Below are 25931 nucleotides of genomic sequence, written 5' to 3'. Positions count from 1 at the left end.
AACCCCATTCTTACACTCTCTCTGTCAAGATCCTCAATCATTTGTTGTAACTCGTCTGCATTGTTGCTGAATAGAGCAATGTCATCGGCAAACCGGTTGCTGAGATATTCCCCGTCAATCTTTACTCCTAAGCATTCCAAGTTTAATAGCTTGAATACTTCTTCTAAGCATGCAGTGAATAGCATTGGAGAGGTTATGTCTCCCTGTCTGATCCCTTTCTTCATAGTTATCTTCCTGTTTTTCTTGTGTAGAATTACGGCAGCTGCAGAATTTGAGTAGATATTTTCCAAGGTATTTACGTTGTCGATCTGTACTCCTTGATTACATAATGCCGCTATGACTGTTGGTATCTCTGCTGAATCAAATGCCTTTTCGTAATCTACAAAAGTCATATAGACGGGCTTATTATACTTTGCGGATTTCTCGATAACCTAATTAATGACATGGATCCCTTCCTGAAGCCCACCTGTTCGCTTGTATGACTAAAGTCCAGTGTTGTCCTTATTCTATTGGAGATTATTTTGGTAAATATCTTATTTAATACTGGGAGTAAGCTATTGGGTATTTATTTTTTCAATTCTTTATTGTCTCCCTTTTTGTGGATTAGTATAATGTTTTCATTTTTCCTGTTTTCTGGGGCCCTTGCAGTCGATAGACACTTCGAATAAAGAGCCGCCAGTTTTTTAAGCATTATGTCTCCTCCATCTTTTATTGAATCGACTGTTATTACGACTTCTCCTGCCGCTCTTCCCTGTTTCATGTCTTGCAAAGCCCTTCTGACCTCAGCGCCTGTTATAAGAGGAGTTTCTGTATCCTGTTCATTACTCTTTCTAATTGAGGTATCCTGACTCCTCCGGGTATTGTACAGGACAGGATAGAATTTTTCCGCTGCTTTTACTAAACCTTCAAAATTGCGGATGATGTTACCCTGCTTATCCATCAGTGCATACACCTTGGTCTGTACTATGCCAAGTTTCCTTCTCACTATTTCAGGCGGCGTATATATCTTACTGCTTCCTCAGTCTTTCTCACCTTACAATTTCGAATATCCATTACTGTGTCCTTGTTGATCAGTTTTAGAAGTTCCGCGAATTCTATGTGATCTCTTAAGTGGAGCACTTTCGTTCTTTGTCGTTCTTTTATTAGGTCCTTTGTAACTCGGAAGAGCTAGCCTACTGGTTACCTTGGTGCCTTGCCTCTGACTTCAATTGCTGCCTCTCAAGCCGGCCTAGTTACGGTTTCATTCTTTAACTATATATCATATTCATCTCCCTGTTCTAAGGCTGCAAGTAAGTGTAATTTCTCCTATGCGGTCCTTAACTTCTGTTTTTGGCTTCTGATGACATGCCTAAGAAAAATCGAGCCCTCGGCTTTCTTTCTTCAGCTAGAAAAAGATTGTGCTTTATACGCTGAAACGTAGCCGAAGGTGGGTCGTTCATTGCGCTAGAGGCTACTGCAAGAATAATGACCTCTCCACACAGAAGTGCGCAAGCTTACAGATATCTCTTAACATTGAAGACAATGGACATAATAGGAGGGGACGTGCTTCCGCCCTCACGTTACTGGCTTGCCTTTCGAGACATCGAAGGCGATGTGCGTATCAACGCACCGGTATCTCAACACGGCTAGAACGGAGCGCTATCGGAGGTGCACAGTCGAACTGCCAGATTTCCGCGAGAAACGCCGGTATTGAAATGAAAACCAGACAGAAATAAGAAGAAATATATTAGGAAAGTGGCTAATTTCCAGGCTTAGTGATGCCGCGCAAGAATTTTTTTAAATTATGCAGATCCAACACACATGTTGGATTCTTTGAGATTCGGTGATTGGTGATGCCCAATTGGCGCTATACAAAGACTTGTTTGGTTTGGTTTGGTTTGACGAGTTTTATGTAGGGAATCGTAGTAGGACGTACCATTCTGTAGGACTGGCCAAGAATGGGCAAATGCCCAGGGACACATGCTAAGTGGCTAAATTTGGGCAAATAAAGTAAATAAAAGAATCCAGTAAATATAACTTGCCATTCCATTGACACATCAATGTTCTCTGGAGATGCCTGTTAGCCGACATTAAATGTCCAAGTTTCATATAGGTAGTCGCTTTCTGTTAGGCAAAACAAAGAGGGGCACACGTCATCAGCATAGAAGGATTATATGAGCCCTTTCTTGGTACTTACAAATTGCCTTTGTATTTGCATCCAGCTCGACAGCGACCGACCCAGCAGCCAAGAGAGCACACCAAATCCGACAAACTAAGCGAGGACAGCTTCGGTTGATAAGTTATTTGCCGTTACTTTCACCAAGGTGCTATTATGCACAAACGCCTGTACTTATTTATCCATTCTCCAGAGACTGCATTTCATCCGCTAACAGCTTAGTGTTATCGCTTAGAGCGACATGCACCGGCAATATTTCTAAGTTACTAGAATGTTATCATTGACTCCATCTGTTGTGTATTTTCTTACCGCGCCTTGTTTAATCTGATCGTATGTGCAATACAAGTTGCGTAGTATTTATGAAGGCACGCGGGAACCAGCCACTACGCTGAACCTTCGAGTCTCGACGAACGCCGAATGTCCTTGCCGGTATCATTGTGCTTTCAATGTAACTTGTTTTTGAGGGCATAGGTTCGCCCACTAAAGAGTTAGTTTCGTGATTCTCACTTTCGTGAGTCACAGCTACTGTGTTCGTCACCGTCACTACTAACGTGGTAATATAATATAATACGAATTACAATTACACTCTAAAAACAGTTGCACCCTTTGGGGCGTATATGTGCCACACAACAATAATCGTCATCTGTCTTGTCCGCATTTCCTTTCTTTAACGCGGCGAGCCCGTTACTTTCCAGTAACGAACGGCATGCGCGGTATCAGCGTGACATAGCATTCCCGATAGGAAAGTAACGAGCGCAGCGTTTTCAAGAAAGGAAATGCGGGCAAGACAGATGACGATTATTGTTGTGTGGCAAATATACACTCCAAAGGGTGTAAACTTTTCTTAGAGTGTAGTTGTTCATAGTGTATGTTCTCCATAATTGATGCGCTCCTATGCGGCATGTTTTTCTTTGTTGTTAGAAGGCATGTATCGTGCCAATTGTATAGCTATAGGAATAATTTTCATGGCATACCAACTATTGGAAAGCACGAACACCTGTACGTGTTTAGCTTGCCCTCGACAGATATTCAAAGTAATGAAACGAGAACGCTAGTGCCCTCCAGTGAATGTGATCGTTGTAAATGTAGTTTTTTTGGTCCGACAGATCTGTGTTGCGTTCAGCGAAGCGCTAATATAGTAAAAAAGAGTTTGCCAGTTTCGTCCGACAGGTGAAGCTTTGTAAACGATAGAAAGGTGCAGCGTTACCCTTGAGCTCTTCGGCGGGCGTTTAAGCTTTAAGCGGCAATTCACTTAGGAAACTCACAAAGCAGAGGAGGGTACAAGAAAGAGAAAATGAAGTTATGAAACAGATTTTCATTTTCATGAAACGAACGCTTATACAACATGCTGGCGAAACGGGGCACGCAAGTTAACTTTTGCTGGGCAGAACAAACAGCACCCTGGCATCTAACAGGCGTCTCACAAAGTTGCCGTGATGAACGCGGGCACTGCTGTGTCAGGCGTCGTACGTTCGTGGCGCCTATAAGATGAGACCGGTGGGAAAGCGTCGGCGTTAGTGTGCCCCCAGTGAATTATGACGTAGCGTTAGCTTTACGTTTACTGCCCGTTTCGTTAAGACGAGCGCATACTAACAGCTTCTCAGCAACAATTGCACTAGTGTGCTTGTAGTGAGCGTGAGCATGAATCTCATAGCAGCAGTGGAAGGCAGAGCGTGGCACTTCGTCCGCCAACGACGCGATTGTGCGCAGCGCCCACTTTGTGTCCACTTTGCATCAGAAAACATCTTATCGACGTGCTCACTCAGCTCAAGGAGGAGATATTCGTCCCAGCCAAGAGCCGATCCCCGAGGGCCACCTTCGCTGCAGACCGCAAGGGAGCGTTCGACAACATGCCACACGAGGCGAACCTCTGAAACTCGGGCAACACAGGTTGCGGTGAGAAGACCGAGAACTGCATATCTGACTTTTTCCTTAACCACACAGCCATACTTACGCTCGGAGGGGTCACCTCTAAACTTCTAAATCTATCAATAAAATGAAACTTCGCTTGGTGCCGGTTTGTATATAGTGTTTCAAGGTGAAAAATTTTACGCTAACATGCAGGACAAGCCTGAAGAACTCACAAAACAAGTACTTTTTTCACCTTATAATAACCTAAACTTATAACCATTGGGTTCAGAACGACTCCCTCCATGTCGTTCTTCCCCCCCCCCCCCCCCCTAATATTTAACATCTCACCCGTGGGTCTCCCGGAGCAGTTGGTAAGAATGGTGAACGTAATTCCTGCCCTTTACACCGACTGCGTGACCCTATGCACGGGCACCGACTCCATTGGAGACCCGCAGAACACGTTTGAGCCCGCCGCCGAGGCAGTGAATTAATACGCAAAGAGCTACGGGCTATATTGCTCAACACAGAAGTCCAGGCTTGTCGGGGTGAGGAGGCGCCGAAGTATGAAACACAATGAAAACACTAAAGTTAATAATTCGAAGGCGTTACATGGCTCATGAATTGCAAAATCCTATGGCGTGGCGGGAGATGGTGTAAAAATGCCAGGTGGTCACAGAGATGCTCTCGTGCCACTGCTCGAGCTTTTGTCTTCTTCCATAACTGGCTCCGATGCCACTTATCCTTCCAGAGTTCCCACAATTCCCCTCCCTCTGCGAAGGCGCTGACGGCGCTGACCCACTGCTAGACGGTGAGGTAAATTCGGTGGGTTCTGTTGGGCATTCCAATGGGCAAACCTTCGATGGAATTGTACAAAAAAATCGTGGGGCCGCAACATTCACATAGGGACCGATTACAAGGCAAGCTGTTTCTAGACTGCAAGGATGTGTTGCATGCATGTGCGGCGTACATGGGCTGCATACCCTATGAAATCATAATTTATTTTTCTTACGACACCACACTACGCCAACACAAGCACCGCTCTGGTCACCGCACCTCTCATGCATTTGCCGTAACCGCTGCTGCAGCCGAGTCGGTACCTCTAACGCACGTGAGCTTATACTACCCAAACATAGGCCACATGCACAGGCGCCATCGCCATACTCTTTCCCCTATCCCCGTTTCAATCTCCAATGCTGCAGTGCCGTCGCGGCACTCTATTCGCCATCTCCCCTACATGTCTCCATTCTTGTCCACGCGCCGTCTCCCCGATACGGACGCAAGCTGCCCAGGGTACCCCTCCCCCCTGAGAATGCATGCGGGAAATGCACACGGTGGCTAGAGATAAACAGCTTCGGTGTAAAAGGTGACCTGGTCACAGAGGCAGACCGCGCCGGTCACAGGTCTTTATATAGTGCTACGCGTCACGGCGCTGCCAATCGGTGCGAGGATTTCGGTGAGTTCTCTTGAGCGCTCCGATGGACGAACCTTCGCGTTCGACTACTCAGTCAGTCGCTGCGCTCGTTTCTTTTGGACGTGCTTGAAAATACGCGAGCAAGGCCGAGGCACGTGATGGGCGAAATAATACAGGGCAACGTGAAAACAATATCATTACATTTCGTAAAACGAGTCATCACCGGGAAGACGTCGCAATGCTTTAGAATTCGACCACTTATGTATACCTAAGCGCCCTTGATTTTTTTCAAGGGATAAATATCAAGACAAGCAAGGCCCTCCAGATACTGGGTCTGCGCATCCAGAAGGACGTCACGAAAAATGCATTTGTGCAACAACTGACAATGACTTTGTAGCAAGTCACGCATGCCATACGGAGGATCAGTAACCGACACAGGCACGAAAGAGAGCAGCATGGCCAGGCTAGTCCAAGCCTTAGTCCTCTCGACTATAAGTGACCTTTCTCCGTACGCATTCTACCAACAATGAACCGAACAGGAAGGTCCACGTCATATGGTCACCGGCCCACTCCTCCAGGAGAGGCAACGAACACGCCCATCTCACCGCCCGACATCTTGTCTCCCAGGCCGAGGAGACACCGGAACCCCAACCCCTGATGATTTACCAGAAAATTACACAATACTACAGCTGAGGAGATCAACACTCACGAAGAACAACAACACGAAGAACCAGTAAACCTTAAGACAATACTGAATGTCTTCAGAACATTCCAAGCAAGTTGCACATGAAAAAAAAAAGTCATATGGATGTTCCGTGGACTTCAGCGACGGATGACCAACAAGCGTCCGGAAATATTACTTGAATGGGCACCTGCATGTAGTAGTCATACCTTCAGTTGTATTTATGAAAGTGTGCACTATTTCTAACGTAATGGTCAAAACGAATATATTATCTGGCATCCACCTATATGCGCTTTCTTCATTCACGTTCAACCCAAACTTGTGTAACCCTGCACAAAATACATGCCTTATGGAAGAGAAAACGGAAAAAGTCAATCAACAAATATAATTTTGCATATGAATTCTCCTACCGTGGAAGCATTACCGATGACGATACATGTAACAACACCGCCAGGTATGCTGCTCGTTTAAGCGCAACTTGATAAATATATCAATATTGCGCGCTACACTCATTCAAAGCATTCAGCTCTTTGATAGCGCACGAAAATTTCAATGCATATTAACATTAATGGGGATTGAAATCATCCGCGTGTCAGACCTTCTCAATTTTCCTTTTTGTTCGGACGTTTCGAGAAATGTCCATGAAGAGAGGGCAAAGGACGCACTCTGTCTCCTGACTGGCCCACTCTTCGCGTTGCACAGCGCACAAGTGCAGCAAACCAGAACACAAAACAAACAATATACAATATACAGAGAAGACTGGGTACATCATCATCAACAAAATAAAAAAAATTGACTGAAGGCTTAGCTTGGTTAAGCCTGGAAGATTGCGAAAGCACTACCCTTGGCTGCGCCTTGGTTCGGCTGATGGTGTGGACATGGTTGCCCTTTGTTAAACTTATGGCTATACATGGCTATACATAGCGCAAGGCAGCGCGCCGACCACTGCGAGGAGCCGAGCTGTAGCCCCATTTATCCTCTTAGCGTGACGTCACACCAGCGAGTGCCCTCTCTCGGTAGCGCCGCAGCAGCGGCGCGCAAGGCTTCGCCTCCTCCATCGATGCCGCGAGCTGTGGCCCCGTCTCTCGGTCTGGCGTGACGTCACACCAGCGAGCGCCCTCTCTCGGTAGCACCACAGTAGCGGCGCGCAAGGCTTCGCCTCCACCATCGATGCCGCGAGCTGGGGCCCCGTCTCTCGGTCTGGAGTGACGTCACACGGTCACGTGACGCGCAGCTGTGTAAGGAGGCGCCACGACCACCGATGGGCCGAAAGTGCGAGCAGTATTGCTTTCGCAATAATAATCAAGCACACAAATAATTTTAAAGTCCCACACAATCTATGCGTTAGTTATACATCGATGTGCCTCAAACACACGACACGTTTACATAAAGAACCAAAATACAACAAAATAGTCACAAGTATGGCAATACGGATTCATACTTTATTTAATACACATGATATGAGACAACGCACTGTCGTTCTATTCTATGTACGTGCAGATAGTTGATTTTTTTATACGTGGTTCAATTTCTTCCTGAATTGCAGTATGTTAGTGGTGAACAAGGATGATTAAATGAATGAAAAAAGGTTTGCGGATCTAATGAGGTCCAAGAGGGATGGATAATGTGGTCCCTGCGTCAAAGCAGTTTAATCGTTAGGATTATGCGGTGAAAGTCCCGCTGCTGTGAGATGCGGGGGCATTGTCGGTTTAAATGCAGGGCAAATCCGCAGCAGGTGGTGGATGTCGGCTTCAGCATTTCGCGACTTGCAGATTGGACATCCAGGGTGAGGACATAACTGGGGAAAGGGCAGCCACTTCCAAGTCGCGGCAGGAGTGAGAGATTTTAGTATGTTTGTTACGTTGTACAACAATCGTTATTTATTCACTTCATTCCATAGTTGGTGCGACATATTGGCCCGACAATTGCTACAAAACACAGATTACGCGAAACATTTCTATTCGGTAAGATATGAATAAACAGCAAGGCGTCCAGTTTTATTTTCCAAACTACTAGCGCTGCTAGTTGATGTTTGTAGGAATCGAAAAATGGAATCAAATTGTGCACATGATACAATAACACATAGTTTTGTGTTGTGTAATTAATTAGACTTTGAGCACGCTTTTGGAGGGAAAACAGCTTGTCGGCATCCGTCTTGTTACAGGTTTCCCAGAACAATATGCAATCCATTAGCTGGGAATCATTAAGGGAAAAGGATAGCTGACTTTTGACCCCAACCGGACGAAGATGCTGTAAGCGCCGAATTAGGCCTATAGGCCATGTTATTTAATCTCGAACGTTATTTGCAGGGTCAGACCAGCTAATATCACTTCGGAAACACACACGAAGAAATTGATGCGAGTGTGTCTCTGTGATTATTAAGTGGCAAAGAATAATTGTAACCAGCTAGCTTATTTTTTGGTCGAAAAAGCATCAATTTGGTTTCTTTACGTTTAATTCAAACTGATTGGCTGTAAGCCATGTTGTTCGCGTAACAAACGGTTTGATTCTTGCTCAGTTTCTTTTAAAGTTAAGCTATAAAAAAGAACCGCATATCATCTATATGCATGACAAGATGAGGAGGAAATATTTGCTTCAAACAATGCGCATGCATTTACATCAAACTACGTGGATGCTTCCTACTTGCTGAATTCTCCGAGAAGTGATGACTAATTCTTATCCTTGAGCTGGAGTATTCAGAAAGGCGGATATTGCTTGCTCAAGAAATCGAAACAAATACCGAACCGATTAACAAATATTCACTAATATCTTTTGAATTAATTACTTTACAGCACATTTTGCTATTTACGAATTGTAGCCGGAGAGGTTGCAAGACGGATCCACTTGAAATGAATTTCTAGGATGATACCAGTTTCGAGATATTATTTCCGAAAACGTGGGACGAAATACATAAGCGTTCATAGTTACGTTTATACATAGTTACGAAATACATAGTTACGTTTATGTAAAGTAATTAATTACAGGCTTAATTGGTGAGTTTATGTTAATAGGTTGAATATGTGTTTCGATTTCTCGTGGCAGTCTTATCCGTCTCATCGATTAATTCCGCTCTAAGACAAGGATTATGTTATCTGCAACAGGTAATTTCTAAAAATTCCATAAAGCTTAAAAATGATCACCTTGTATACTACCATATATGTTTCCATGTTTTCGAACCTTCCTCCGTAGACTCAGTGGTCTCATGGTTTCCGTGCTCTCTCTTAAATACTGTTTTCACAGCTGGACTAGCAAAGCCGGTTTGCGTTTCAGTCGAAGGTAAGTGTTGTCGTTTGCTATTTTTCATGAGTCTGCCCTCCGTACATACGTCTGATGGCCTCGTTTTTCACCTTTTTTCACACTTACCATACACGCAGGAAAACCTGAGGAGAGGCCCTACCAAGTCCGTGCGCTAGGAAAACAAAGTCTGGAAGAATCCACGCGGTATTTTTCGCTGTGGCAGCCATGTTGTCGGGGCACAACGGGTTTTTTGTTATGGTGGTGTGCGCTCTGTGCGTGCCGCTACGTAGTTTTCGCACGGTGGTAAAAGCGTCGTATGTGAACGTTTGTCCTAGTCTCCATGTTTTTTGCCGCTATGTTAGCTACACCGTCCTCTCCCGGCTGTAGTGGCCAGGTGGGGCTCAATAAAGCAAAAAACCATGAAAGGAGCACGCTTACAACACTGTACCCTACGGACGAAGCGCGATCTGAGACTATACATAGTTGTCGTCTTTGATGTATTCGTGCTAGCGTGCGATCACATGCGGAAACCACTGTGCACCAGAATGTATGATAAACGTCCTTGCAGGTCAGTGACAGTTGTGCAATGTTCCCGCTATTGGAGGCGGACGATCGATTTGTGGCACGCGCGACAGTCGCGCTGAAACATGTGAAATAATCGAACGGCTGCGATGAGTACAAAAGGGACGAACCCTGCTTGCCGTGTGCGCCCAAAGGTCGCGGGGAAGTAAAGGTTGGAGAATGCGGTGCAAGAGTAAACAAAGCTCGACAGAAGAACGTGCACCTGTGCGCACATCAGACGGCTGACGGTCGCACACAGCGAGCCTGGTCATCGCACTAGCTGCACACTTACGCGCGTACTGTTCAACGTCGCGTCGTGGATACCACAATTCTTTTTGTTTTCCGCGATGCTCCACTTACCATTAGAAGAATACATATCAAGACGCTGTCAGGCATCGAAACGTGTTGTGTACTGCTGGCCCTTCGTCGGCTGCAGCTCATCACATAGCCGCGGTGCGCGGCTGCCAAAAACTTGCTCAGTAAAGCAAAATGGGGCCCCAAGTGACGATTGGCATACATGTTCGTTCTCCTAAACTGCGAATGGGCTAGAAATTGGTCTATGAGTCGCGCTGTGCATAAAGTGATAACAACCATCGCTGCTGTATCTTGCAGTACAGTGAGAATGCGTAGATTTGTTTTTACGAAAACCGCAAGAAGTAGGGGGCAACGGCCTCGGGCTATAGTTTGCGGAGTTGACTATGACGTTCTTGAAAGGCTATAGCACAGCACTCTGTCGACATGACTTTGGCAACAGTATCAAGATTGCATTCGCTAATCGCATCGCTATGGTGCGTGTTCGCGCCGGTGCGCAGCCTGCAGTGTGGTCGTACACTGAAGGCGAGAAGGGTATACGAGAGAAATGAATCTACTATGAAAATATGGCTGAGTAAAAATAACTTCTGGAGTCAAAGAGGCTTCATAAAGAGCGACATCAAGGCATTCCTTCAGTTTTTCCATTCTCCAAGAAGCTTACGTTTGATGGTAAACAGCTCATGAAAAGTGAATACAAAGGTAAGGGCGCTATAACGTCAATCTATTCCAAACTTTTCTATTTCAATTCTGCTATCACACTCAGCGATTGGTCAAAAATATTGGAATAGTTTTACATTATAGGGACCTAAGTTATGGTTGCATGTTTTTCATTCCTGCACGACAGCAGCTTTACTCTGCCGTTTTTAAGTGCAGTCTGGTGTTATGCGTTAAGTGTTACTCGCGTGAAGAACACTGTATGAGTCAGTTTACAGGACATTGAGAATCTCAAAAATGTGGGACACAGGCGAGCAGTACGTTAGTCGCATCAATACGGCTTCCGTTTGAAGAGCAGCTGCCTACCATCGCATGAACCACGCCATGCAGGATGACATGAGTGAAATTTTGACAGTTGCTGCCAAACATATTAAAGCAGAAAATACTCCTGGCGTCACTTCCGCCTCCTTTCGGCTAATGGAATGTTTCAGAACCACCTTCCAGAATTTCACTCGGCCAAGTTGCGTGTGGTACAACCGCGTAGCCAGGGGTTGACGCACCGCGAGAGCGCCTACCAGAAATTTCTGTGTAACTATGTGGGCTACCATCCCGCCCCTCCCTCTCTTCCCCGCCACACTCCCCGTCCTTGTTATGACCTTGCCTCCACCTCCTCCCCCTTCCAGAAAAAACAAACACACATTCTGACTATGTCACTGGTTTGGCGGTATTTTGGTGGTGCGCACAAATTTTGCCCTGTAGACCAGACTGGTGAGAGCATTCCTAGCGATCACAGCTTTCCCTTGGAGCGTGACAACGTGCTTGACAGGCGCCATAGAAGCATTACACAGCAGGACACCCTGGCGGATTCGAGCTCAAGCACATTGTTGAAAGAACTGGATATTACATGGTTCAAAGAAAAATTGCGACAACGCTCCTAGCATTGAGTGTACCTCAGAATGCTGTCACAATATTTTGAAGACTCCTGACCTATATTTTTCATTTCGTGAGCTACCAAACAGCACAAGGGCCTTCTTTATCTACTCCACTAGTCGCGAATGTCACACTGATGGATTCTGGACCGCATTGTCCTTTTAGCTTGTGTTCAGGGCTTCACTCGGCTCTCAAACATCGCGTTCATTGATCAATCTCTCTGTTATCCACATAAATGTGGATTGATTGCCACTGAAATAAAACCGTCCGAGGTCCCAGTTCTGGCTCATCTGTCTCGCGCGTTGACCTGCAAACCAAGCAACCGATCTACTGTCGGTGTTCTCAATGCGCAACATTATATAGTGAGACGGTCGAAACATTCTGTGTCAAGCCATAAAACCGCTTTCCCAGTACCGTGCGAAAATGCGGAGTTTATGCCCATTGTGTGTGCGATTGATAATTCTCATCCAGAGTACAATGCCAAAGGACCGATTGTCCGCGATAACCATGAGCGCCCCAGCGCCAAACGTCCTACAAGTGTGTCCGCTGTCATCGTTGCGATAAGCCATACTTAGAAGTGAGGCCTCAAATCTAGAATACAAATGCCTAAGCCTACACCAAAAGGCGTTTAGTAACCGGTATTGGACGCCCTGGTAAGCACCTGTCCAGTGAGGATGACAGGTGACTAAAGGGGCCCCAAAACGAGAGGACGATCCACTCATGCATTAATTACGCATGCACGCGCAGCAGTCCTCATTCCGCGTGCTATGACGGCATTAAAGTGTTGGTTGTGCCGAGCCAGGCACAACGCGAACAAATCAAGCGTAACCTCCCTGAACGGGATCTGTTCGATATATGCCTAGCATTATATGGCAGTCGGCGTGGCTCAGAATCTGCTCGCTGGGCAATGTAAATATGCGCATTTCTCTGTTCGTGCCCCTGCTCACGCATATATAAATAAATAACTCATACTACATCAGCATTATCCCCACGCCCCCCGACGTCATCCCCAAGCATTACACATTCCGCACCCCACCGACCACCCTGAAATACTTCGCATATCTTGGACAGTTCCCGTTTAGGGATGTTTGCATTGCCCGTCGAACACACCGCAGGAACTTGTTTTCGTCTGACGATTACAGTATTACTACCGGTACACTGTAGTATTCGAACCATTCTTCTTAGCAATCTCCCTTCAACCACTGGAATACCGTCCACGAGGGAATGTTTCTCTTTGTCGCTGTGACTTGAGCAGCGAGTCTTCTCTGAGCACGTCGGTGCTTTGATTCAATAAATTTGAACTAGTTGAGATTCATCGAGTGCACAGTAGGAACTCTTGTCTTTTTTCTGAGTGTTGATTCCAGCTTTGAAGTGCCTAACGACGCATCGAAAACTACGACCAAGCATGTTAAAAATATGGAAGCACGTGCGCCGGGGAACGTGCACGACTCACTACAAGACGACGCCTGTCTGCAGGTGCGCTCTTAGCGTAGTAAAGTAGTCAAGCAAGAAGAAAACAGTGAATCAAGGAACTCCATAGAAGAGTAGGAAAGCGAATCTGCAAATAACGCGTGGCTCTATCAGTCTACAGAACGAGAAAAGTCCACGTCAGCGGGGAAGACGGAGTTGGGAAGTGGAGCAAGGAAAACGTGTCGGCTTTGGTCGGACGTCAACGTCAGCGAAGCCAACAACTCTCGGACGGACCCTGTCGAGCGTCAACCCACGAAGGGGCCTCTAAACGACCCGTATTCCGCTCCCGTCAACAAGCCAACGAACAAGAGTCTGAGAGAGCTTGCCTGCCGTCTCCGCTCGTGTAGTAGTTCCTCGAGAGACGCACCGCACCAGCTTCGTGGCACACCAGCCAAGCTGTGAGGGCGCAGTGTTATTCGGTCCGAGCGCTTTAGAGGGACTCTTGGTCTCGCTTGCCCCATGCCGTGCGTTGGTGTACTTTCACTTTTACAGCAAAGCTGTGAAGGGCTAGTTTCCCTAGTATCGTGTCCGCGTGTAGAAAAAGCTATCGTCATCACAATGGATCCATCGTCGTCGTCTTTTTCACAGCTGGCACGTTGGCGCCCCTCTGCGCTACCGCGCGAATGCACTCGTGCCACAGCTTCGCTTTCGTCATCGCCATTAATTAAATAATCAATTAATTAATTATTAAGGAAACACAAAGACGTAGCCAATAATTGAGAAAGACTAATGAACCGTAGGGATCTACCCAGTGATAAACACCGGGGCCGCACGTTTCAGCTTCGCTGGTATGGCGTGAGCCTGTACGGGGTGCTTAGGCTGATAGTTTTTTATGTTTGAATATATGTTTGTGTGCTGTGAATTTTGTCATTCCTTCTTTGCTACTCTCGAAGGTGTCTCTGACATTTGCAGGACCATGCTGTATGCCTGCTGTAAACAACCTAGGCCCTCGAAGACATGCCTGAATTTCTTGAGAAGTCCGTCGTTGGAAATCTTGTCTACGGCGCCTACATTACGCTGGACCAACCCCAAAGCCTCACTAGCTTCTAGCCCGAGTATGGCCTGACGGCCATTTTTCACAACAAAAAATGTCACCGTAGCAGAAGTATTACGAAGCCTTACTTCCTGAGTAGACGTTCCATAGCACGCTATGGTACCGCCGTTATACGCCCTCAGCACCGAATTCGTTGGCTTCTGGTCCACGTATGTGGGCGTGGGTTCGTATCCCACTTCTGACACCACGTAACGTGCCAAGGGAGACGAGGCTTACAGCAGCATGGTCAGTGCAGGAAAGAACGAAGGTTTATTGAGAGCGTGGCTTATAAAGACATGAATGCCGTGCGCTGTACACACTGCACATCACCGATGCGCATCCACGCTGATAAAATCAGTACACGTGTCCGATCCAGTAACGTCTGTAAATTTGACAATCAATGTTGCTATTTCATAAGTTTATCGGACCACTCATAACGGTATGTCCCTTCTTTGATGCTCTTGTGCTACGACAAAAGCGATTGAAGAGAATAATTTATACAAGAATCACTGCTTACCATGATGCAAAATAATGCTATCAGCATTCTTTGGGAAGTTCACCAAATTCGGTATGTATGTATGTATGTATGTATGTATGTATGTATGTATGTATGTATGTGTGTATGTATGTATGTATCTATGTAAGTATGTACGTACGTATGTATGTATCTATGTATGTATGTATGCATGCATGCATGCATGCATGTGCGTGTGTGTGTTTGTATGTATGTATGTATGTATGTATGTATGTATGTATGTATGTATGTGCGCCACTCACCCTACCCCGCCAGCTTGGGTGAATGAGCGTTCCCTGGTGAAATGGGCAGACAATTGGCCTGCTCTACCCGATCAACCGGCTTCAAAAGGAATCGTCGGACAAACTGGAGTCACTCGGTATGCAACACTGAGTGTGTGGTGCTCTTCTAGAAACCTTTTTCAGACCAACGTGGGTCACTGGTATGTGACACTGTGTATGGGTAGCTGTTCAATGAACTTCATTGACGCCAACTTGAGCCAAAAGCGTACTTTAGGCTTCTTAGGTGCCACTTTTTGTTTCGTATTAGGGCTGCGTTGGCTCAGTGAAAGTTCCCTAAATTTGCCAACATCAATCTTTTGCTCATGGACAGTACAAACCTTTATTTTTGCCGATAAATAAAGAAATAAACTCAATGACGTCACGGTAAGCTGGAGCGGGAACTTTAAGTCTGCGTCGCCACCCGTCTTTCTTTTTTTGCGAATTTTTGGCTGACGAAACCTAGTATTGCAGAGCGGCATTCTGCCAGCATCGGTGAAATCAATTTTCTCGTTAGCGTCCCTTTAATGCAATAGTGCTCTATGCGCCACTACACCAGCGTGTCGAGCCCAGCCACTTTCTTTTGTTCAAAATAGCTTACAGGGCCGAGATGGGCATTGAGTAAGGGGGACAAAGAAAAGCATAAATAGTATAGGAAGAAGTATGAAATAACGACGCAATATGCAAAACAAGAAGTGAAGGGGAAGAGAGAGAGAGAATGAAGAGGAAAAGCAGGGAGGTTAACCAGATATGAGTCTCCGGTTTGCTACCCTACACTGGGGATGGGGGATAGGGGTTAGAAAGATGACAGAGAGGAAAACGCTAAAAAAAAGAAAAAGAAAACACGCACACATGGAGGCACACACGCAAAAGGCGTTCCAGTTAAAGTCGTTCACACAGGCCGGTAGATCGCAAAAAGCGCAATAGCGCTTGCACGGCCTTCTTCTGTGACGGTAGGTCCTTTCGATGTTGTAGAATACTTTTTTCGGATAGCGCTTGGTCGTCGAGTTGGTCAAGTTCGTGGCGAAGGCATGCCCTCTGTGTACTGTACTGCGGGCAGGCACACAAAACATGGCCAATTGATTCTTCATGGCGGCAGTGGTCACAGGTTGGGCTGCCGGTCATCCCTATATGCGGAATGCATAGGCTTTAGTAAAGGCAAAGCCCAACCAAAGTCGATATAAAAGCGTGGCGTCTCTACGGCGAAGCTGTGATGGCGCTCGAAGACTTAGTGTTGGATCAAGTGAGTACAGTCGCGTGTTTCTTAAATGTGGCTCATTCCATTGCGACGCGGTGCACTGCCGAGCAAGTAGGCGGAGCTTCCGTGCTGCGTCAGTTCTAGAATGAGGAATTGGAACATGGCGCTCCTCAGTATGGGCTGAGCGGTCAGCGTGATCCGCCCGTTCATTGCCAATAATCCCGCAGTGACTTGGAAGCCACTGAAAGGTTATCTCATGGCCTGCTTCACTTATATGTTGCAACGTCTCTGTAATATGGAATATCAGTTGTTCGTGTGGTCCGCGTCGTAAAGGTGACAGTAGAGACTGCAGCGCCGCCTTCGAATCGCAGAATATTGTCCATTTATGTGGGGGTTAATCACCAATGTGATGAAGGTCAGCAAAGAGCGCTGCAAGCTCTGCTGCCGTCGATGTTGTCGCGTGGGTCATCTTAAATTTGATTGTTGTAGCTTTCGCTGGTATGACGATTGCCACCGCGGTGCTACTTGGAAGGACAGATCCATCACTGTAAATATGCGTAGAATCACGGTAGTTCTCGTACAAATGTAGTAGCGTGAGCTGTCTAAGGGCTGGTGATGATAGATCAGCTTTTTTCGAGATACCAGATATTGTGAGGTTGATTTTTGGCTGAGCGAGGCACCATGAAGGAATCGAAGGTCTCGCAGCCGGGGTTAAACAGGCTGGCAATGATTCATCAAATGCGGTTATCGTCCGGCTGAAAGATGCGTGTGGTCTGTCCGTTGTTTGGGAGGCCAAGTGCTGACGAGGAGTCCTGGTCAGATGCCTTATATGGGTCCTGAGTACTTCAATTTCAATGTGGGTCCAGACAAGGTGATCTCCAGAGATTGCTATCGTAGCCACTGTTGAAGCACTCTGAGGCAGGCCTAGACAGATCCGGAGCACTTGACCCTGAAGACTTTGTATTATGCGTAGATTTGTTTTACCTGTGTAGCTTATTGCTGGCAAGCTGTATCGCAGAAATCCTAGGAAAAGCACGCTGTACAGTTGCAACATCGCACTTGGCGACATTCCCCAGGTCTTGCCAGCGAAAAACTTGAGGAGGTGACAGATGCCTGTCAACCGTTTTTTCACGTATGATACGTGTGGGCTCCATGACAAGTCCCTGTCGATTATGACACCTAGGAACTTGTACGATCGGACCCGTCGTATTATTTGGCCATTTATCATTACACTGTAGTTAGCCATGGGTTTGCGCGTAAATGGCACTAGTGCGCATTTCTCTGAGGAAATTTTCAGGTCTCGATTACGAAGGTAGAGAACAGTTTGTGTGGCGGCTCTCTGAATTCTCGCTCGCAACTGTAGGCGTCTTACTACAGACGTCCATATGCAGATGTCATCCGCGTACATTGATAGCCTGACTGTAGTTGGCACGTGCTCAAGGAGAGCAATTAGTGTTAGATTAAATAACACATGGCTAAGTACACCGCCCTGGGGGACGCCGTGGTAGCTATAATGTAGACAAGTATGGCCTTCTTCGGTGCTTACGAAAAATGATCGCATGGATAAATAGCTCCGTATCCATTTAAACATCCGACCACCCACTCCTACCTCTGCGAGAGCAGAGAGGATGGCTTCATGCGTAACGTTGTCATACGCCTCTTTAACGTCGAGGAATAAAGAAGCGCAGAGACGCTTACGGCATTTCTCATGTTGAATGTAGGTGACCAGGTGGACGACGTTATCGATCGATGATCGACCGCGTCGGAAGCCCGCTATGGCATCTGGGTAGGTGTTGTGGTACTCCAAGTACCACTCCAGGCGTCCTAGGACCATCCTCTCCATTACTTTGCCCACACAGCTATCCAACGTGATCGGGCGATATGATGAGGAGAGAGGAGGAGACAAAGGAGAGGAAAGACAGGGAGGTTAGCCAGTGTAGGTACCGGCTGGCTACCCTGTGCTGGGGAAAGGGGTAAAGGGAATAAAAGGAGAAAGAAGAAGAATAGGAAAAGAAAATAATAAAAAAAGAAAATTGACACAGTAACGCGCAACTACGCGCTACAACGTTCAGAGGCGGTCGCACAATTCACATGTCCTTAAAAACTTCAACAAAGCCCTTAAGGCCTTGAGTGCCGAAGTCCGTCTGGACCAGTGTCCTAGAGCTTTTTCCTCAGTAAAGGGGCGATTGTCCAGTTTTGCGAGAGCGGTCACGAGCACTTTTCTTCGCACTGCGTAACGGGGACAGTCACAAAGGAGGTGTTCAATCGTCTCCTCGCAGCCGCAGGTGTCACAAGTAGGGCTGTCGGCCATTCCAATGCGGAATGAATAGGAGTTTGTGAATGCCACGCCGAGCCACAGGCGGCACAAAAGTGTTGCTTCCGCTCGTGGCAACCCTGGTGGTAGGCGGAGTTGCAGACGTGGATCCAATTTGTGGAGACGTGCGTTCGTGAATTCACTGGTGTTCCACAGATTCTGTGTAAGCTCGCGGGCGAGGGAGCGAAGACTTGTGGCTGCATCTGTTCTTGACAGCGGTATGGGTGTAATCTGGGCACCATCATGAGCCGACCGGGCAGCGTCATCCGCACTGTCATTTCCTGAAATTCCACAGTGACCCGGTATCCACTGGTAGATGATGTTGTGTCCCTTGTTGATTGCGTGATGGTGGAGTAGTCGGATGTCTGCGACTAGTTGCTCATTTGGTCCATGGTTGAAAGGGGACATCAGACACTGAAGAGCTGCCTTTGAGTCACATAAGATGGACCATGAATGTGATGATTTGTGAACAATAAACTCCAGAGCAGCACGGATAGCTGCGAGTTCTGCAGCCGTCGATGATGTAATGTGAGATGTCTTGAACTTGAGTGTGACGCACTCTGCGGGAATCACCACTGCTCCAGCTGAACTATTAGAGGATACAGAACCATCTGTGTAAACGTGGATGCGTCCTCTGTGCTGTTCATGTAGCACTGAAAGCACGGTTTGTTTGAGGGCGAAAGTTGACATCTCCGTTTTCCTTTTGATACCGGGAATAACAAGAAGAGCCCGGAGTGGATGGAGGCACCACAGCGGTTGAGATGGTTGTGCTGCAGGCGTGAAGTTCGACGGTAAAGTTCCATGGTTGGCGGCAATAATCTTGCTAAACGCTGAACGAGGTCGAGCGGCAGGAAGGGAGGCGAGATGATGCGATGGAAGTCGGGCGAAGTGCCTGATATGCATCCTTAAGGTGTCGACTTGAAGATACGTGTTGATGGGGTGGTCATGCGCGATGGCTATTGTTGCTGCCGTGGACGCACATCTGGGAAGACCAAGGCAAATTCGCAGAGCTTGAGCTTGTACAGATTGGAGGGCACGTGGTCTTGCCGGTCCCACCCAGTACAGGTAAGCTATAGCGCAGGAGACCAAGGAACAGTGCGTTATAGAGTTGGAGCATCGCACTCACAGACGCACCCCATGACTTTCCCGCAAGAAATCTGAGCAAGTGGGTTATCATGACTAATTTCCTTTTTAGGTAGGAGATATGAGTACTCCAGGAAAGGTCTCGATCGATTATCACTCCTAGAAAGCGGTGCGTCTTCTCGTAGGCAATTGGCTGTCCATTAATTCTGATAACGTACGGTTTCATTGCTTTACGCGTGAAAGCGACTATAGAGCACTTCTCGCAGGACAGCTCCAGACCTCGTGCTCGAAGATAACCTGATGTTATTGTGGCCGCTTTTTGAAGTCTGGCGCGCACCTGAGGACGCGTCGCTCCTGATGACCAAATGCATATATCGTCTGCATAGATCGACACATGGACGGATTCCGGAAGGGTATGAACCAGGTCGATGAGCACCAGGTTAAATAGAGTGGGGCTCAAGACTCCGCCTTGTGGTACGCCTCGGTAGGTGTTGCGTTGTGATGACGCACCGTCCTCTGTTTGTACAAAGAATGACCTGTCCTTCAAGAAGCTGGATATCCACCGAAATACAAGGCCGCCGAGGCCGACATCACCCAAGGCGTCCAGGATGGCTTGATGGGTTACGTTGTCATATGCGCCTTTAACATCCAGGAACATCGCCGCTGACAGTCTCCTGAGGCTTTTTTCGTGCTGAACAGACGAGACAAGATCTATGACGTTGTCTATAGAAGAGCGTCCGCGTCGAAAGCCTGCCATAGCGTCAGGATATAACTTGTAATGTTCTAGATACCACTCTAGACGCGTCAGCACCATCCTCTCCATCACCTTTCCCAGACAACTGGCCAGAGCAATGGGACGATAAGACGCCACGTCTAGGGGTGATTTACCTGGCTTGAGCAAAGGCACAAGGCGGCTAGACTTCCATGCAGCTGGAACTTCTCCTTCACGCCATGAATATATGATATGATGAGAGTTCCAACGGCGACTTGCCAGGCTTCAGTAGTGGAACAAGGCGACTTGTCTTCCAGTTTGTTGGTAGTGTGCCATCTCTCCAAGATTCACTGTACACCTCAAGGAGAACTCCTCTCGCTCGCTCCCCCAGGTGACACAGAGCTCGGTAGAAAATTCCGTCAGGTCCTGGCGCTGATGTGTGGCTACACAAAGCTAATGCTGCCTTAAGTCCATGGATTGAGAATGGCAGATCCATCCGGTGATCACGTGGTGGCGGACAGTTACTCGAATGCGATAGAATGTTGGTAGCTGTGAGTTGGCCGGATAATCTGGCGCAGAAATCCTCTGCCACGTCAATCTCCGATCTCTTTTGAGAGAGGGTAAGCGCCTTGAATGGGAATCGCTATACGGGGAGTGTCCGGAGACCACGCACCGTTCTCCATAGTTGCGATAAAGGCTTGCGTGGATCTAGCGACTCACAGAAGGCAGTCCAACGTTGCGATTGGAGCTTGTCTAACCGGTGCTGTATCTTCTTTTGGGTGCGCCTGGCCGTCCGTAAATCGTCCATTGTTTTCGTACGTCGGTATCTTCGTTCAGCACGTCACCGGATTGCTCGAAGTCATTCTAGTTCCACATCAAATTCATTCAGTTTCGAAGACCATGTGAGAGTGCGCATAGTGTCTTGCACCGCGCTCTTGATTGGCTCTTCCAAGTCGAAAGATGGATTGGCGTCGCAGTGTTCTTCCATAATAGACTGAAATTTAGGCCAGTCCACTCTTTGGATCGTATCCCGTATTTTGGAAGGGGACAATCCTCTGATCTTGATGTACGTGGGGATATGGTCGCTTCCGTGCGTCTCTATGTCCGCAAACCACCCTGCACGTCTGACAAGGCTTCGTGAGACGAAAGCCAAGTCAAGACAGCTGCTGTAGGTGGAGCCACGTAAGAAGGTAGGACTTGCATCATTCAGCAGCCAAAGTTCATTACTGGAGGCGAAAGATACCAGAGCTCTGCCTCTTGCGTTGATCATCGGACTTCCCCAGAGTGTATGATGGGCGTTGAAATCTCCAATGATGACCCAGGGATTGGAGGTTGAGGAAAGGATGTCTTGCAGTCTTTTGTAATCAAATCGACTTGACGGAGATAGGTAGGCGCCCACAAAAGTAAAGGCCAAATTTGTTTCCTTACGTTTAGGCATATATATTGATTATTGTCATTAGGTGGTACAGGCTGATGAGTGTAGGTGAGGTCACGGCGAATACACACCAAAACCTTACTGTTTTCATAAACAGTTGACGACATAAGCAATTCATATCCATAAAGCCTGATTGTGTTCGATAAGTTCGGCTCGCAAATGACGATAATGGGAAACATATTGGCGTACACGAAGCGACGGAAATCCGAAAGGCGCGCTCTGAGTCCGCGCGCATTCCACTGAAAAATAGCTGCTTGTCGGACCTCTTCTCTAAAAGACCGTGGCTGTGGAGCCATGATCTACTCAAGGGTTGCAAGCACCGGACTCAGAGCGTCCAGTACTTGAAGCGCACTTCTGGCAGACGGTGTGTGCATGTTGCTTAGCAACACGTGAATGACATTCATTAAAGGCCTAATAAGTGCTATCACTTGCTCATCTGTTTTCCGCGACTCCTCGGATACAGCACCTTGCTGTATTGGGGGCGGCTTCTTCTGTGGCTCTTCTGGCGGTCGTGTACGTCGAAGTGGTGGTCATTGCTTTGTGGAGAGAGATCTGGCAGTTTTCACCCTTCCAACATCGGTATTCAGAGGGCTGGAAACTTCCGCTGATGATGCTGCTTGACGAGTTGACTGTTCCTGAAAACTTGATGTTTTCCGTCGTGAAGACCTTCGACGGTGACGTCGTCTTCGCCGTACTTTCACAGCAGCCTCTTTGTGGGTAGAGTTGTATCTCACCATTTGTTTAAGAATGGTGATCTCTTTCTTGATCTGGGGACAGTCTTTGGAAGTCTTTGACTTGATTGCGCTGCAGTTGTCTTCTGAGTGGGGTTCGGCACATCGAGGGCACACGGCCGAATTTCTGCAGACACCCTTCACATGGCCAATCTTCTGACAATTGAAGCATTGCATTGGTCTTGGAATAAATGGTCGAACCTGGTGGCGAAAGTGGCCGACCTTCAAGTAGGGTGGAAGCCAGTCGCCTTTGAACGTTAGTTTCACACAACGGGTGTTGCCGAGGCGACAAACATGCACAATGACGTTGCGTTCACTGGCTGGTTTCATAAGAACTGGGAGGCCTGCATTAGGAATTTCATTGTCAATGTCATAGATGACACCTGTTATTGTGGCACTATTCGTTGGCATGATGGATCGGAACTTGATGTTTCCCAGCTGCGTTACATGTTGTAGTATGGTCAGCGCGCTCGGGTTCATCGCATCGATTGCCAGGATGTTTCGCCTAGTGTTTATTCTGACATCCTTGATCTCGTTTGGCACAGTGTTTTCGAGATACACGGAGAGTGCTTGCCTGTTGAGGACGCGCAGGTTGTCGGTAGCGTTCTGTGGCACAAACAGGACGGAGTGAGGCCATCGTTGAGGCACTGTTTTCACAGTGTTCGAGCTGGACGCCGAAGATGAGTTGATAATTCTTCGTTTGGCCTTGCGGTACTGGACAAGTCGAAAGCCGCCTTCCGAGGACTCGTCACCTGATGCGGAGTACAGCTCTATGTCCTCGCTACCACTCGATGTATTTCCTCGCTTCCTCGAACCGATGTCCGCGGGTGGACGGAAACCGGGAGGATCCTCGGGGTGTTGCACATCCATCACCGCGATGGAGGGGGCGGCAGACCCCACGGGTGCAGTGAGAAGTCCAGAAAAGCACAGAGACGGGCGAGATGTGTTCCGCAAGAGAAGCACTTCGTCTTCTTCCCCCAAAGTGAAGGGGAAAAAATGTACAGAGCAAATGATGACATGAGAACGATGGATAGTCATTGCAAACAAGTTGCATCCAGGATGATAACAACAGTGGAGGCTTCATGAGAGTTTCATTTGGGGTGTACTGGTTACGACAAGATATACCCTGTCGTGATTTTGTTAGGCATTGTGGTTAGTAGCTAAATTACCCCTTTGAGTCCCCTGATGTGGTCATAATGTTTCGTGATTCACAGATGCCATTCGGGATGGCAAGAGGATATGACGTGAGGATATAAATAACCATTATAATACTGATAACATATCAAGCTTATCTTCAGTGATTGCATAATCATCATAAGAAATATTATTATATTCACAATACCATCACAGTCTATAAAGTGCGGACGCTGGACTCTTGCCCCCCCCCCCCCCCCCTATGTTTTTCCCGCATAAACGTACGCCTTCGTTCTAACGCTACACCGTTCGCGTGACCGTACACGCGAACGATTGAGCGCTGGTCTCAAACGTGGGGGGCGAACATATTCGCTAGTTATCCTGTCGCGGTGACTCGAACATTCTCGATTCGTCAGCACTGGTCGGCACGTTTTGTTGTTTGTGATTCGGCTAGCTGGCATTGGTGTGGGAAAGGCCCAGTAAAGGCCATTTTGATTATTTACACTACTCTGTTGTCATTTCTTTGCCCCAAGAGCACGTTTTAGACCACAGGAAACAATGGATGCGCCGAGGATATTTATTAATGAAGCCTAATTCAACCGACCCAGGTTCCAAACTTCGATATTGGTGGCGCCATTTCAATATCACTTGTCAGCCATGGGCGGTTCATTTACTTCCTTGAATCAAGGAGAGCAAGCTGTTTTTCTGTAAATGTAGTTTCGTGTAACGCAGGAGTAAGACACGCAAAAGTGTTTCGTTACTGCTATTGAGATTCAACCAATATGGCAACACACCACATTCTGAAATTGCCATTGCTTCAGCTATGTGCGACATGCACGGTCTGCGAGGTCGGTCCCGCTTGCTTTGACACCGAATGGTTTATCCGAGACCATGATGGTATGATGACGACTGTATTACGACGATAGAGGGAGGACAATGGCAAACGAAGTAGCAATGACGTCTTTAGAAGGACAAAGACGGTATGACGACGATCGCTTGGAGGCCGCATGATGAAAAACAGCTCGGGACTTTTTTTGTTTTTGGAAGCAATGAAAATGGTATGATCGCATCGTTACGACGACGGCTTTACGACAATGGGATGATGACGACCGCATGACAGAAGTTGCCGGCTAATTGTAAATTCCTTAATTTCCTGAAGTAATTCACGAAAGTTGTATGACGAAGTGTGGATGATGACGATGTAGCGAGCACAACGATATCACTGCACGACTATAAGCGCGCAACCCATGGCTTAGTATGGCGCACAATTTTGGTCATTTGGTCGGTGTGAGGGGCTACACAGAGAGACAGGACGATTTATGGACTGATTGATTGATTGATTTAAAGCACCCGAAGTAAGCAAGGAAGGCTAAACGCATTAAGAAAATTGATAAGCATATATAAGGTGGATTAGTCATCAAATCAAAGTGCCGTATTTCTTTCTTTCTTATCAGGAAGTATGGCCCTTCCTATAGCTGCCCTAGGCTAACACTGCATCACTGTACTCATTCAAAACAATCCAAATAATTCATTCATTAGAAATAATTCGATATGGAAGCTGTCTGTTCTACATCGCTCCAATTCATCAGCGTATGTCTAACCACGAGTTCCATGCCTAACACCTGCGGCTTGTCCACAGCGCCACTGCTTGCACGAAGGTCAAATCTATTAAAAGTAGAGCATTTTCTGCTAGGCTGAGCAGCGCGCCGACTGGTTTGTTTGCAGCTGATGCCGCGACACATTATAAAATTACAGGCACACTACTTTAACAGGGCTCACATATTTAGGTTAATCTAAATACGAGAGAAGTAGTTGCCTGCGCGTACTTCTGTCTTTGTACTTCTCTCTTTTGTTGCATCATGCTGCGCAAGCGTTGGCTGCATGCGCGTACCCCAAGGTCCGTTGGTTAACATCTTCACCACAAATAATAACACTACCCATCCTGGTGACGATAGGAGCAGTGCCGCATTGGTACACGTTATTAGGAATTACTAGTGTTGCAGTTTGTTTGGCGTTTTTCCCGAATTGCTGCGCCTGTAGCAGTGGGCGTGTCGTATACGCTCAGCGTGTGCTACAGAAATACAACTTTCAAGCAGTCATTTCCTTATTTTAAGCGATTTCCTTTATTAACCATTCCTTTTAGCTTGGTTTCTTTCCACAAGGTGTCGCACTCCAGCACCAGTAATACCCGTGACTATTCCAACGGCAATCGCCTTAACAATGAGCGTAATCAAGT

This window comes from Dermacentor andersoni, chromosome 2, assembly GCF_023375885.2.
Source record: "Dermacentor andersoni chromosome 2, qqDerAnde1_hic_scaffold, whole genome shotgun sequence".
Classification (NCBI taxonomy): Eukaryota; Metazoa; Arthropoda; class Arachnida; order Ixodida; family Ixodidae; genus Dermacentor; species Dermacentor andersoni.
This window is presented reverse-complemented; position numbering follows the sequence as displayed.